At 35.9% G+C, this 12,185-nt stretch overlaps 1 non-coding gene and 1 pseudogene across 1 annotated transcript; one reads left to right on the forward strand and one right to left on the reverse strand.

Moving 5' to 3' along the window:
- Positions 1-864: 864 nt before the first annotated feature.
- On the reverse strand, positions 865-8,621 carry LOC126948034 (nicotinamide/nicotinic acid mononucleotide adenylyltransferase 1-like; annotated as a pseudogene).
- A 1,247-nt stretch (positions 8,622-9,868) lies between these two features.
- LOC126949435 (U6 spliceosomal RNA) lies at positions 9,869-9,975 on the forward strand. The gene has a single exon (XR_007723737.1). It is a non-coding gene; the product is annotated as a U6 spliceosomal RNA (small nuclear RNA).
- Positions 9,976-12,185: the final 2,210 nt, after the last annotated feature.

Below are 12,185 nucleotides of genomic sequence, written 5' to 3' on the forward strand. Positions count from 1 at the left end.
AAAGGCATTGCCCATTGGGATGAAGTAATCCCTGGTTCAATTAAGAATGAGTCAGGCTTATCTTTGCTTTCCTGGAATTATGTGCATGTTGTAAACATTCACACACTGCTAAGCATGATGGTAAGTTTCTATCATGCTCTATGTATTATAATTGAGGTATCTGATATATAAAATATGTCTTTAATAATTTGGGTACTTTGAAACCATTTATAGAATTTTTTTCCTTTGGAAAATTACAAAGTAAGTTAGAAATATACTACTCAGAAACTAACATTTAGAACATTAATATATGAATGTATTGGTAAGTTAGAAACTAAATACTTATACATACTTTTATGAGTATATGCTAGAAGGTAGACAATATAATTAACTTAATTCTTCTAATTTGACAATCAGTAACATGCAGATCAAGATAAGAACTAGAGCTTGACTGGGTAATCTAAGAGTTCAGACATTTTCAGCATGCAGACTTATCTGTGGAGCTGTTTCATTTTTCAAAAATCTTCTGATAGTTAATGACATTTATAAAAATTAACAGTGTCAGTTAGATAGTCTATTTCCCAAGGAAGATTTAATTAAAAAGACAAAACCAGTGCTGTCAGTTTGAATATCAGTCTGTATCCAGAAATTTTCTTTAAAAGAAAGTCCTGGGCACAGTCCTTTGCCTATAATCCTAGCACTTTAAGAGTCCAATGCGGGTGGATCACCTGAGGTCAAGAGTTTGAGACCAGCGTGACCAACACAGCAAACCCTGTCTCTACGAAAAATACAAAAATGAGCAGGGCATGGTGGCGTGCACTACTTGAGAGGCTGAGGCAGGAGAATCTCTTGAACCCATGAGGCAGAGGTTGCAGTGAGCTGAGATCATGCCACTGCACTGTAGCCTGGGTGACAGAGTGAGACTCCATCAAAAAAAGAAGAAGAAAGAGAGAAAAGAAGGAAGGGAAGGGAAAGGAAGGGAGAGAGAGAGAGAAAAGGAAGGAAGGAAGGAAGGACGGAAGGAAGGAAGGAAGGAAGGAAGGAAGGAAGGAAGGAAGGAAGGAAGGAAGGAAGGAAGGAAGGAAGGAAGGAAAAGAAAAGAGAAGAGAAAAGAAAAGAAAAAAGAGAAAGAAAGAAGAAAAAGAAATGCATAAATCACATGAACTTGCTATCCTTTGAATTTCCAGGCAAAGTCAAAATTTGAAATGATTATACAGTCATCCAAATTAATTATTTTACAAAGGTAATGCTTCTAATTTTAAAATAAAAGTATAAAATTTATAGTAAAAATGCTCAAAGTACTTTTTTATCTGTCAAAAGTTTCTGAGGGAAGTGTCCAGGAACTCAACACCTACATGTTTTGGAATTTATACAAGACTGAAAATCAATTTGAACTCTGGCAGTGACTTGCACAGGTGCCTGAATTTGAGTCTTCTAGGCTTCCTTACATCTTCATTAAGAGTTAGTAGTTGAAGCAGCTCACTCTACTACAAAGTACTTTGGCCTATGCATTGAAGATCATAAAATCAAGCCCTATTTCTGCCAGCAATTGTCTCTGTGATTTTGAGACTCCTCCAGGAGTCTCAGAGACACCATATATTAAATGAGGGAAACCAACTGTGTTACTATTATGCAACATATGACCTGCAGAATGATGCCAGTTTTGAAAATTTTTGTTACTAATATGAGATTAAATGAGTACAGAAAATGAGAGCAAATGTTTAAAAACTTTTCACAGCATTCTGACAGAGTAATTTTATTTCTGTTGAATTTAATAAAACATGGAGCTTAATTTTTAGTATCTTTGAATCTAATAACTCATTTTTTTTTCAAAAGCATTGATGTCTCACAGATTGGGGAAAAATACAACCAAAATCTAGTTATTTCCACAGAAACACAGGATGAAATTTATCCTCAGAGCACCTTTTTTTGTTGTTCTACTATACCATTTTATGATTTTAAGAAACTTCATTAGAAAACGAGCAGTTGTACAACTCTCCATTTCCTCTAAGCTAGACAATTAATAACAGCACAGGAAAACACAGTTTTAGCCAAAGGTCTTACCATTTGCCAACCAATTTTGATTATGAAAGGCTGTCTGGGCTAGTCATGTAGTAGCTAATTTGAACTTGTCCAGACAAAATCAGAAAGGAATTATAAGGCTGGCTTTGAAGTGAAGCAATAAACAGAACACATGCTGTTTCCAGTTATTTGAGGAGAAAACTTTTTCTAATTCTAGTGCAGGACAAAATGCCAAATTTCCGAAGGAATCTACTCATTAATGTTTAATGCAGAAATAGTGGAAAGATATTCTTGACTAAATATAATAGACCAAGATGCTCACATGCTTTAGCATTCAAGAAATGAAAAATAAATGTTAGATATTTATACATTTTTGGTACTTGCTCTGAAACCCGTAGAAAATAATCACTCCTAGGAATATTGTGTAGATTTCTAGTTGGCCTAGATATTATTTAACAGAAGAATCACACAGGTTAGACATATGTTGAATGAGAGAATAATCAGACACATCAAAAATGCCTCATTTCTAACAATCTGCATTCCAATATTATCTTGTTTTCTGGTTCTAAAAGAGATAACATGTAATCCTCATTTTTACTAGACTTAAGCTGATGATTGACCTTTGAGCCATTAGAAAACCAGCATTGCTTTAAACAAAAAAAGTTTTATTCTTTTATTTTTTAATGTTTTAGACTTTGAAGCCCAAGATTAGAATACCTAAAAATGGCCCACATTTGTTAGTAACGATGATGTTACTCACCATTGCTCACAGGCTGGCTCCATGCTCTTTTTCATAGTGGGAATGGATTTAGGCTAATCAAGTTATACTTCTTCACCTCTTTCCTTTGTTATCAACAGTTTGGACTAATACAGATGTGGAATAAAAATGAAACAAAACCACCTAAGCAAAAAAAGAGGATTTATCTCTAATTTAGATTTGTGGAACAAGGTGATTGATATCACTGGACAAAAATTCTGGATCTAGGTATAGAAAGTGCTGGAATGTGTTTCTTTTTCTACTATTGTGATTAGTATTGCTACATTTTAAGTGATGACATTGTATTTGGAAAATCATGAAAGGAACCTATATCACAATACCCACATGCTGAAATTAAGAAAGCAATAATGACAATATTTTTTGGTTTATATAAAATTATCTTTTAAAAATGATTAATCATATACTTACATTGGAATGAACTATAAGATATTTCAATAAATTTTCAAACTGGCCAAGGTCTGTGGACCTGCTGCATCAGAATTCTTTGGTGAAACGTTAGAAAGTATAGACCATTTCTCTCTGCAATTTCCCTTCCCTTATTTTCAGAATTCCCGTTGGTAGAATCAAGAAGTGGGGTCTAGAAATTTGTATTTTTTAAAAGCCACACAAATTATCCTGAGGCCACTAATTTGTGAAACTTCAAATCTGAAGATTAAATTATCTGTGTTACCCACTCGTCCATGGATGTTCAGTGTGACTGGTTCTTTACTATCTGCCTGAACTCTCCCACATGTGGAGAATGCTTTTGTAGCTAGCACTGGGCCTGTTAGAATATAGTTTCTCAGCAAATGTGTGATAAATTATTGAATATCTACTGAGGAAGAAAAGAGGAAGGAGAGAAAGAAGGGAGGGAGGGCAGAAGGAAGAGAGGAAAGAAAGAAGGAAGGAAGTAAAAAATGGTTGGTGGAATGGAATTAAAAACTATCTCAAACTATCAATCAAGACTATATCATCTTTGGTCTGTTCTCTATATGTTAGAGCGTTCTTTTTGTTGTTCTTCTCCATAATTTTCACACATTCTTTTTATTTATTTTTTTTTTAGTTTTTCTAGGTACACAGTAGATGTACATATATTTATGGGGTACCTGAGATGTTTTGTTACAGGTAAGAAATGTGAAATAAGCACAGCATGGAGAATGGGGTAGCCACCCCCTCAAGCATTTATCCTTTGAGTTAAAAACAATCCAATTATGCTCTTAAAAGTATACAATTAAGTGATTACTGACTATAGTCACCCTGTAGTGCTATCAAATACTAGGTCTTATTCAGTTTTTCTATTTTATTTATTCATTAACCATTCCCACCTCTCCCCGACTCCCATTACCCTTCCCAACCTCTGATAATCATCCTTCCACAAAAAAGTGAGAACATGAAGTGTTTGCCTTTCTGTGCCTGGCTTATTTCACTTAGCATAAATACAATGCAGCAATCCCACCACTGGGTACATATATCCTCAAAAGAAAGGAAATCAGTATCAGTATATCAAAGAGATATCTGCACTCTTATGTTTGTTGCAGCACTGTTTATAATAGTCAAGATTTGGAAGCAACCTATGTGTCTATCAACAAATGACTGGATGAAGAAAATGTATTATATATACACAGTGGAGTGCTATTTAGCCATAAAAAAGAATGAGATCCAGTCATATGAAACAACGTGGATGGAACCGGAGATCACATATTCTTTTTATACTATGCAATAAATAAATTTTTAAATCATGTGGAGTTTTTTATATATAGTTTTGTATCCATTTTCTCATTAAAACATTATAAAGAAATATTATGCACCTATTACAGAAGAAAATGGAGGCTGCTCAGAGATCAGAATATATTGCCCAGAATTACAGATAATCAGAGAGCAGCAGAGCTAAGACCAGAATACTAATGTTCTCTCTACAAATAATTAGAACTAATGTAGATGTAACATTTACTATATGCCAGGCACACTTCTAAGATTTGTATTGGTATTAACTCCATAAAACATTACTTTATCTCCATAAGATAAAGGCACTATTATTATTTTCCCCTTTATGCATGAGAAAACCAAGGCACAATGAGGTTAATTGAGTCATCAGATGTCACTGAGCTAGTAAGTGACTAAGTTTGCATTATTAACTTCTAAGCATGGTATTCTGCTTTCCAAAATACATATGCTGCCTCAGCTGTAGCTATAAAAACATTTTAAAATGACAGCCATTGAAACTATAAATGGTAGTAAAATCAAAAATTATAATGTTATCTTAATAACATTTGTTAATATCTTTTTCTTACTGCCGTCAACTCTCTTAAGATGATATTACTATTCTCCATCACCTGATATTCTGGCCAAGAACAATTAACACACAATGATCCTTTTTACAAGTATATTACCATATGGGGTAATTGAACATTTAGTCCTAGTTAATAAAGACATCGCTGCTACTTTGCATTCTAGAAACTAGGAGTATAATTGTTCACAATAGTCACTTATGATCCTTTGTATTTCTGAGGTATCAGTTGTAACATCTCTTTCATTTTCAGTTTCATTTATTCAAGGCTTCTCTCTTCTTTCTTGGTTAGTCTAGCTAAAGGTTTGGTAATTTTGTTTATTTCAAAAGAAACCAACTCAGTTTTGTTGATTTTTAAATTGTTTTTGAAGATGCCAATAAAGGACTTTTCCTGCATCTTTGTTTGTTGCATTCAAATTACACAATATACAGAGTAAAGTATACAACAAATAAAACCCCCAGCATCAAAAAAACAAACAAAACACAATACCAGCATCACATATTTCCTCTAAATTCACATTGCAAAAGCAAATTACGTGGATGATGAAGTAGGGAATAAACAATGACATATTTTCTTCTTCCTAAAGAAAGTCACAACAGTTATCAATATTTATTCTCCTATGAAGTTCATTGTTCTTATTTCCATTATTCAAAGGGGAAGTTCTGTTCAGGAGGACACCCAAAATTATACTATTATGTGGCAGCATCAGCAGCATCCTCAGAACTAGGAGAAAAAGCCAAGCAGTTTGTCCTTTGTATAACGTTGTTGCTCCATTTCCCCATTACCAGGCCTCCTGCACATGCCTCATCCAGTGAGGTTCTGAGGTCAATGCTGTCACAGGTGAGCAGGGCCTGGGCACTTCTAACTAGGAAGGCATGACAGCATGAGAGAAGTTTCAGATGAACTAGAAGTTGCCCAGAAGAAACTAAAGCTCCGTTATAATAGCTTCATCTTGCTCAATTGTTATTTTTCAGTGCTGCTTCAACTCTTAAACTCCAAAAGGCTAAGGAGTAGAAAAATGACTCGCATCTCTAGGATTTGAGATTCCAATCTTTCATTCACTCAGCAGATGGATAATGAAACCTGCTAGGTGTGGGGCTTTTCGCCTTCCCTGTCTTTGGGAGTTGGCCCGATGGCTTTAGTGGGAATAAGCTGGGAGCTATAGCATAAACATTTGCTTAACCTTATTTAACATTTTCCTTTTTTAAACTGTAGATTCAGGTCTGACTATGCAATTGCACAATTCTATGTTTTTCTTCTGCAATTCAAACCCTTAATCTGGGGTGGTATAGGTAAGAAATAGAAATTACAAAAAAGCAAATTATTCTATTTTCATTAGAAATTTAATTTTAGTCCTGTTTCTATCGCAGAACTATTTTCACAAACCCTGAAACTATTTTACAAAAAGCTATTTCTAGTCTTTCATTTTCCCAATTGGTAGAACTTCCATGAAATTTTACCCAGTTTTTATCATACAGCTGTGACTAATGATTTGAGAATACTACTTTTAGTTAAACTTCATACAAAAGGGCAAGAAAAGGAAAAGTATAAGAAAACAGATCCCTTTTCTGCTTAAATTCACAAATGGCAGATTCACAGTGGGCTGGAACAGAGAAAGAGCAGGTCTCTTGAGAAACTCCCGAGTTTTTTTAAGATGAACTCTCCCTGTTTCTCCCAAGCTGGTCTCAAAGTCCTGGGCTCAAGTGACCCTCCGGCCACAGCATCTCAAGTACGTGGGATTACAGAGCATGTGCCACCGTGCCCCACTCAGATCTTTTGATTAAACTATCAATAAAGGCTGAGAGCATTCAGACTTATAAATTCCTTGAATGAAACCTCTCATTCTCTGTGATTTTCTCATTTCAAGGCAGCATGATGTTATCTCTGAAGTTGTTTCTGAAGATAAAGAGGTGGCAGACGGCCAGGGCCAGAACATGATTCACAAAAGGCTAAGTGAATGTGTGTAACCTGTAAGGCAGCAACTCTCTATCTCTGGTGGGCATCAGAAATATCTACATACCTTTCTAAACATACAAGGGCTTGGACCTCACTCCCTGCCTCCAAAGGTGGAGCTCTGGGCAGTTAAGTCTTGCCAAAGTTTATTTGACCATTCTGATGTGTGCCACAGAAAACTCACTATTGGTGCAATGTTTCTGCCAGGCAAATTCACAATCATTATTTTGCATAACTGGGGATGATTTATCATTGGTGCATTTTACAAGATCACCACTATAAGAGTTCCTTCCTTTGTCTATCCTGGCTCTTGATTACCCAGCAATAGGCAGCCAGAAGATGTCAATTCCCTTCATAACCAAAGTTAGAATTTTAAATGAACTTTTACTTTTCACACTCTGTGTCTTTTATGTGGTAGAGTTCAATGTACTTTTTTACTTCTTATTTCTAGCTAGTTTCACTGAAAATTCTTCTGGTTTTAGTGTGCTGCTAATCTCTTGGCTTAAAGATAAAGAGATTTGTACATTCTAAAAAAAAAAAAAAAAAAAAAAAAAAAAAACCAAAACATGTGGAAAACATTCATCTTAGCAACTTCTAATAAAAATAAATCCTGATTTTAACTTGCCACTGATTTTTACTAAACTTTTAAGCTTTATTTTATGCTACGGATCACAATTTCTTGCCCCCGTTACCAATACCCAGATTGTTTCAAATCCCCAAAAGGGAAGTCCAAAACATCATGCTGTAGAATTCCTATGCCTTAGCTTCTGCAGTGTTTCTCTGCAAAGGGGCAGGATGATCCCAACGTTCCTGTCTTCACTCTCAGAGCTGTACAAATTGTGCTTTTCAGTGTATTATTGGACAAGATCTGGTGCCAACTAGCAAATGCTCTGGTCCCTTCTGAGGACTCTCCAGATTTGTGAATGAGATGTCCTTAGTCATTCATTCATTTACCATATGAATGTTGCTCTGGTGTTTCCACAACACATCAGATTCATAGATGAATTTCTGAGCGTCATTTCCAATTTAATCTGAATTTCCCGTGGTAATATATATCAAGTAATACATATGAGCTCATAATCTGCCATGATTTGGATGATATCTTCACTCTTCACAAACTGGGAACACCAAAGACTCCAAGAAATCTACCCTCATACAGCAGATGGACCTTTGGCACACCTTTCGTCTTTGGCTCTAGGGGATTCCTTTTGATCAGAATCTTGTCTTTGTTCAGTCCACTTCCTCTTTCATCCGGGCCTTCCTAGCTCAGGTGAGTTCCGCTGGTGATCACAGTTACTGGCCTTCAGTTTCTCTTGATGGTGCCTTAGCACCTTAACAGTCTCTATCCACTCCTTCTGAAGACTTTCCCTTGTATCCACTTCTACCCATTTGGAATTCTGGGTGGCAAGTTCTGCCATGATGACCTGGTGATGGGCAGGAATGAGTCCTTTCTTCTTGTATGCATCGCCAACAAGAGAGATTATGCCTTTGACAACTCTTTATCTTCCTATTCCATTCATGTAGTCCTTGGCCAGCTCCAACAACCTGAGGTGCATGTTGGTGAGAGAATTAAAGGAACCACAAGCAAAGAGAACCACTTCTGTCTTCTCCGAATTTTCCATGGCAAGAACTTAAAGTTGTTGCTCTGAATGGAAAACTGTGACACCTCCCTTGCTGCTTTTACAAAGAAAATTCTTTGAATCTGAAGTGTCTTGCAAGGGAGGCTATTGAAACCATTTCAACTAGTGTGGCAACAGTCTTCTCTAAGGTGGGCTAGGAAAATGGTTTTATATCCAAATTGTAATTAACACCCTCACTGCCCGCCAGCCTGAGTGTTCCTGGAGACTAAGTTGTTTTTCTAATCTCTGTTTCCTTTATTTCTGCTCTAATTTTTACTTCTTTCTTCTTGTCAATTTTAGATTTATATTTTCCCTATTTTTCTAGTTTCTTGAGTATAAAGTAAGGTTGTTCCTTTCTTTCTTTTTTCTTTCTACCTTTCTTTTTCGTGACATAGGCATTTATCACTGTAAATTTCCCTCACAGGGAATGAAGTTTTTTGCTGCATTCCATAAGTTTTGATGTGTTGTGTGTCTGTTTTCACTGTCTTTTGATTTCTTCTCAGAACCAGAATAAGTAATTTGGTTATTGAGGAGTATGTTTAATTTCCACATATGTTTTAATTTTCCAAAGTTCCTCCTGTTATTGATTTTTAGTTTCATAACATTGCGGTTGGAAAAGATACTTGATATGATTTCAATCTTCCTAAATTTGTTAAGACTTGTTTTGTGGCCTAACATATTATCTATCCTGGAGAATGTTCCATGTAAACTTGAGAAGAATGTTTACTCTGCTGCTATTGGATGTGATGTTTTGTATTTGTCAGTTAGGACAGTTGATCTATTGTGTTATTCAAGGCTGCTGTTGCATTGCTGATTTTCTGAGTGAATAACTTATCCATTGTTGACAGTGGGGTACTGAAGTCTTCTACTATTGTATTGCTATCTCCTTCTCCCTTAAGTTCTGTTAATATTTGCTTTATGTATGTAGGTGCTCTGAAGTTGGATGCTTATATATTTACAATAGTTATATGCTCTTGATGAATTGACCTCTTTATCATTATATAGTGACCTTCTTCATCTCTTGACTGAAAGTCTATTTTCTCTAATGTAAGTACAGCCACTTCTGCTCTCTTTTGGTTGCTATTTGCATGGAATATCTTATGCCATCCCTTCACTTTCAGGCTATGTTTTTCCTTGAGGCTAAAGTGAGTCTCTTGCAGGAATTATATTGTTGTATATTGTTATTTAATCCATTCAGCCACCCTATGTCTTTTGATTGGAGAATTTAATTTATTCACATAAATAATAAAGTGTTTACTTTGGCAGCACATATAATAAAAGTAGAATCATACAGAGATGATTTCCATGGCCCCTGTCAAAGAATAACATGCAATTATGTGAAGTAGTCCATATTTTTAAAGTGTAGAGTTTTTATTAGTTTTCTCTTTGAGTCTTTGCTAGTTGTTTGTTTATATAATCAGTGCTAGGTTTTCTTCACTTTAATATCATGAGTTATAAGATATTATTTGCAAGCCTCATGATAACCTCAAATAAAAAACAAACACACACAGAAAATAAAAAGCAAGAAATTGAAGCAAACCTACTGAGAAAATCATCTTCACTAAAAAGGAAGACAGGAAGGAAAGAACAAAGGAAGAAAAGGTCACAAAACAGTAAGAAAAATAACAAAATGGCAGGGGTCCTTAATTATCAGTAACATTGAATATAAACAGAATAAACTCTCCAATTAAAAGGCATAGAATGGTTAAATGGATTTAAAGAATAATAATCTGTGGCCTACAAGAAACACTCTCCACCTATAAAGACACACATAGACTGAAAATAAAGAGATGGAAAAAGATATTCCATGAAAATAGAAGTCAAGAAAGAGCAGGAGTAGCTATACTTAGACAAAATAGATGTGAAAACAAAAAACTATTAAAAAACAAAGAAGGTCATTATATAATAACAAAAGGATCAACTTAGCCACAGGATATAACAATTATAAATATATATGCACTCACCACTGGAGCATCCAGATATATAAAGCAAATATTATTAGAGCTAATGAGAGATATCCCCAATGCAATAATAGCTGGAGACGTCAACATCCCACTTTGAGCATTGAACAGATAATGATAGACCAAATGGACCTGTGATGGTTAATACTGAGTGTCAACTTGATTGGATTGAAAGATACAGAGTATTAATTCTGGGTCTATCTGTGTGGGTGTTGCCAAAAGAGATTCACCTTTGAGTCAGTGGGCTGAGGAAGGCAGATCTGCCCTTAATCTAGTGGACATCATCTAATCAGCTTCCACTGAATATAAAACAGGCAGAAAAACGTGAAAAGACAAGACAGGCCTAGCCTCCCAGCCTACATCTTTCTCCCATGCTGGATGCTTCCTGCCCTTGAATATCAGACTCCAAGTTCTTCAGTTTTGGGACTTGGACTGGCCCTCCTTGCTCCTCAAGCTTGCAGACAACCTATTGTGGGACCTTGTGATCATGTAAGTTAATATTTAATAGGCTGGGCACAGTGGCTCACACCTGTAATCCCAGCACTTTGGGAGGCTGAGGTGGGCAGATTACTTGAGGTCGGGAGCTCAAGAGCAGCCTGGCCAACATGGTAAAACCTTGTCTCTACTAAAAATACAAAAATTAGCCGGGTGTGGTGATGCATGTCTGTAATCTCAGCTACTCGAGAGGCTGAGTCAGGAGAATTACTTGAACCTGGGAGTGGAGGTTGCAGTGAGCCAAGATTGTGCCACTGCGCTCCAGCCTGGGCAATAGAGCAAGACTCCATCAAAAACAAAGCAAAGCAAAGCAAAACAAAACAAAAAAACACTTAGTAAACTCATATATATATATATATATATATATATATATATATATTTCCTATTAGTTCTGTTTCTCTAGCAAACCCTGACTAATATGGGATATAATAGATATTTGTAGATCATTTCATCCAATAGTTGCAGCATACTCATTCTTCTCCTCAGCAGGTAGATCACTCTAAAGGAAAGACCATATGTTAAGCCACGAAATGAGTCTTTAAAAATTCTAAAACCCTGAAATAATATCAAGTATCTTCTCTGACTACAATGGAATAAAACAAGAGGAATTTTGGAAACTCTACAAATACATGGAAATTAAACAGTATGTTCCTGAATGACCAATGGATTAATGAAGAAATTAAGAAGAAAATTTAAATATTTCTCGAAACAAATGAAAATGGAAATACAACATATCAAAACCTATGGAAGACAGTGAAAGCAATACTAAGAGGTAAAAGCAGAGTCATAAGCACCTACATCAAAAAAGTAGAAAAACTTCCAACCGATAACTTAGTGATGCATCTTAAAGAACTAGAAAGCCCCTTTCTTACACCATATACAAAAATCTACTTAAGATGGATTAAAGACTTAAATGGGCCAGGTGCCGTGGCTCTTGCCTGTAATCCCAACAATTTGGGAGGCTGAAGCAGATGGATAACTTGAGGCCAGGAGTTCGGGACCAGCCTGACCAACACGGCAAAACCCTGTCTCTACTAAAAATACAAAAATTAGCCAAGTGTGGTGGCACATGCCTGTAATCCCAGCTACTCAGGAGGCTGAGGCAAAAGAA

This window comes from Macaca thibetana, chromosome 2 (genome assembly GCF_024542745.1).
Source record: "Macaca thibetana thibetana isolate TM-01 chromosome 2, ASM2454274v1, whole genome shotgun sequence".
NCBI lineage: Eukaryota > Metazoa > Chordata > Mammalia > Primates > Cercopithecidae > Macaca > Macaca thibetana.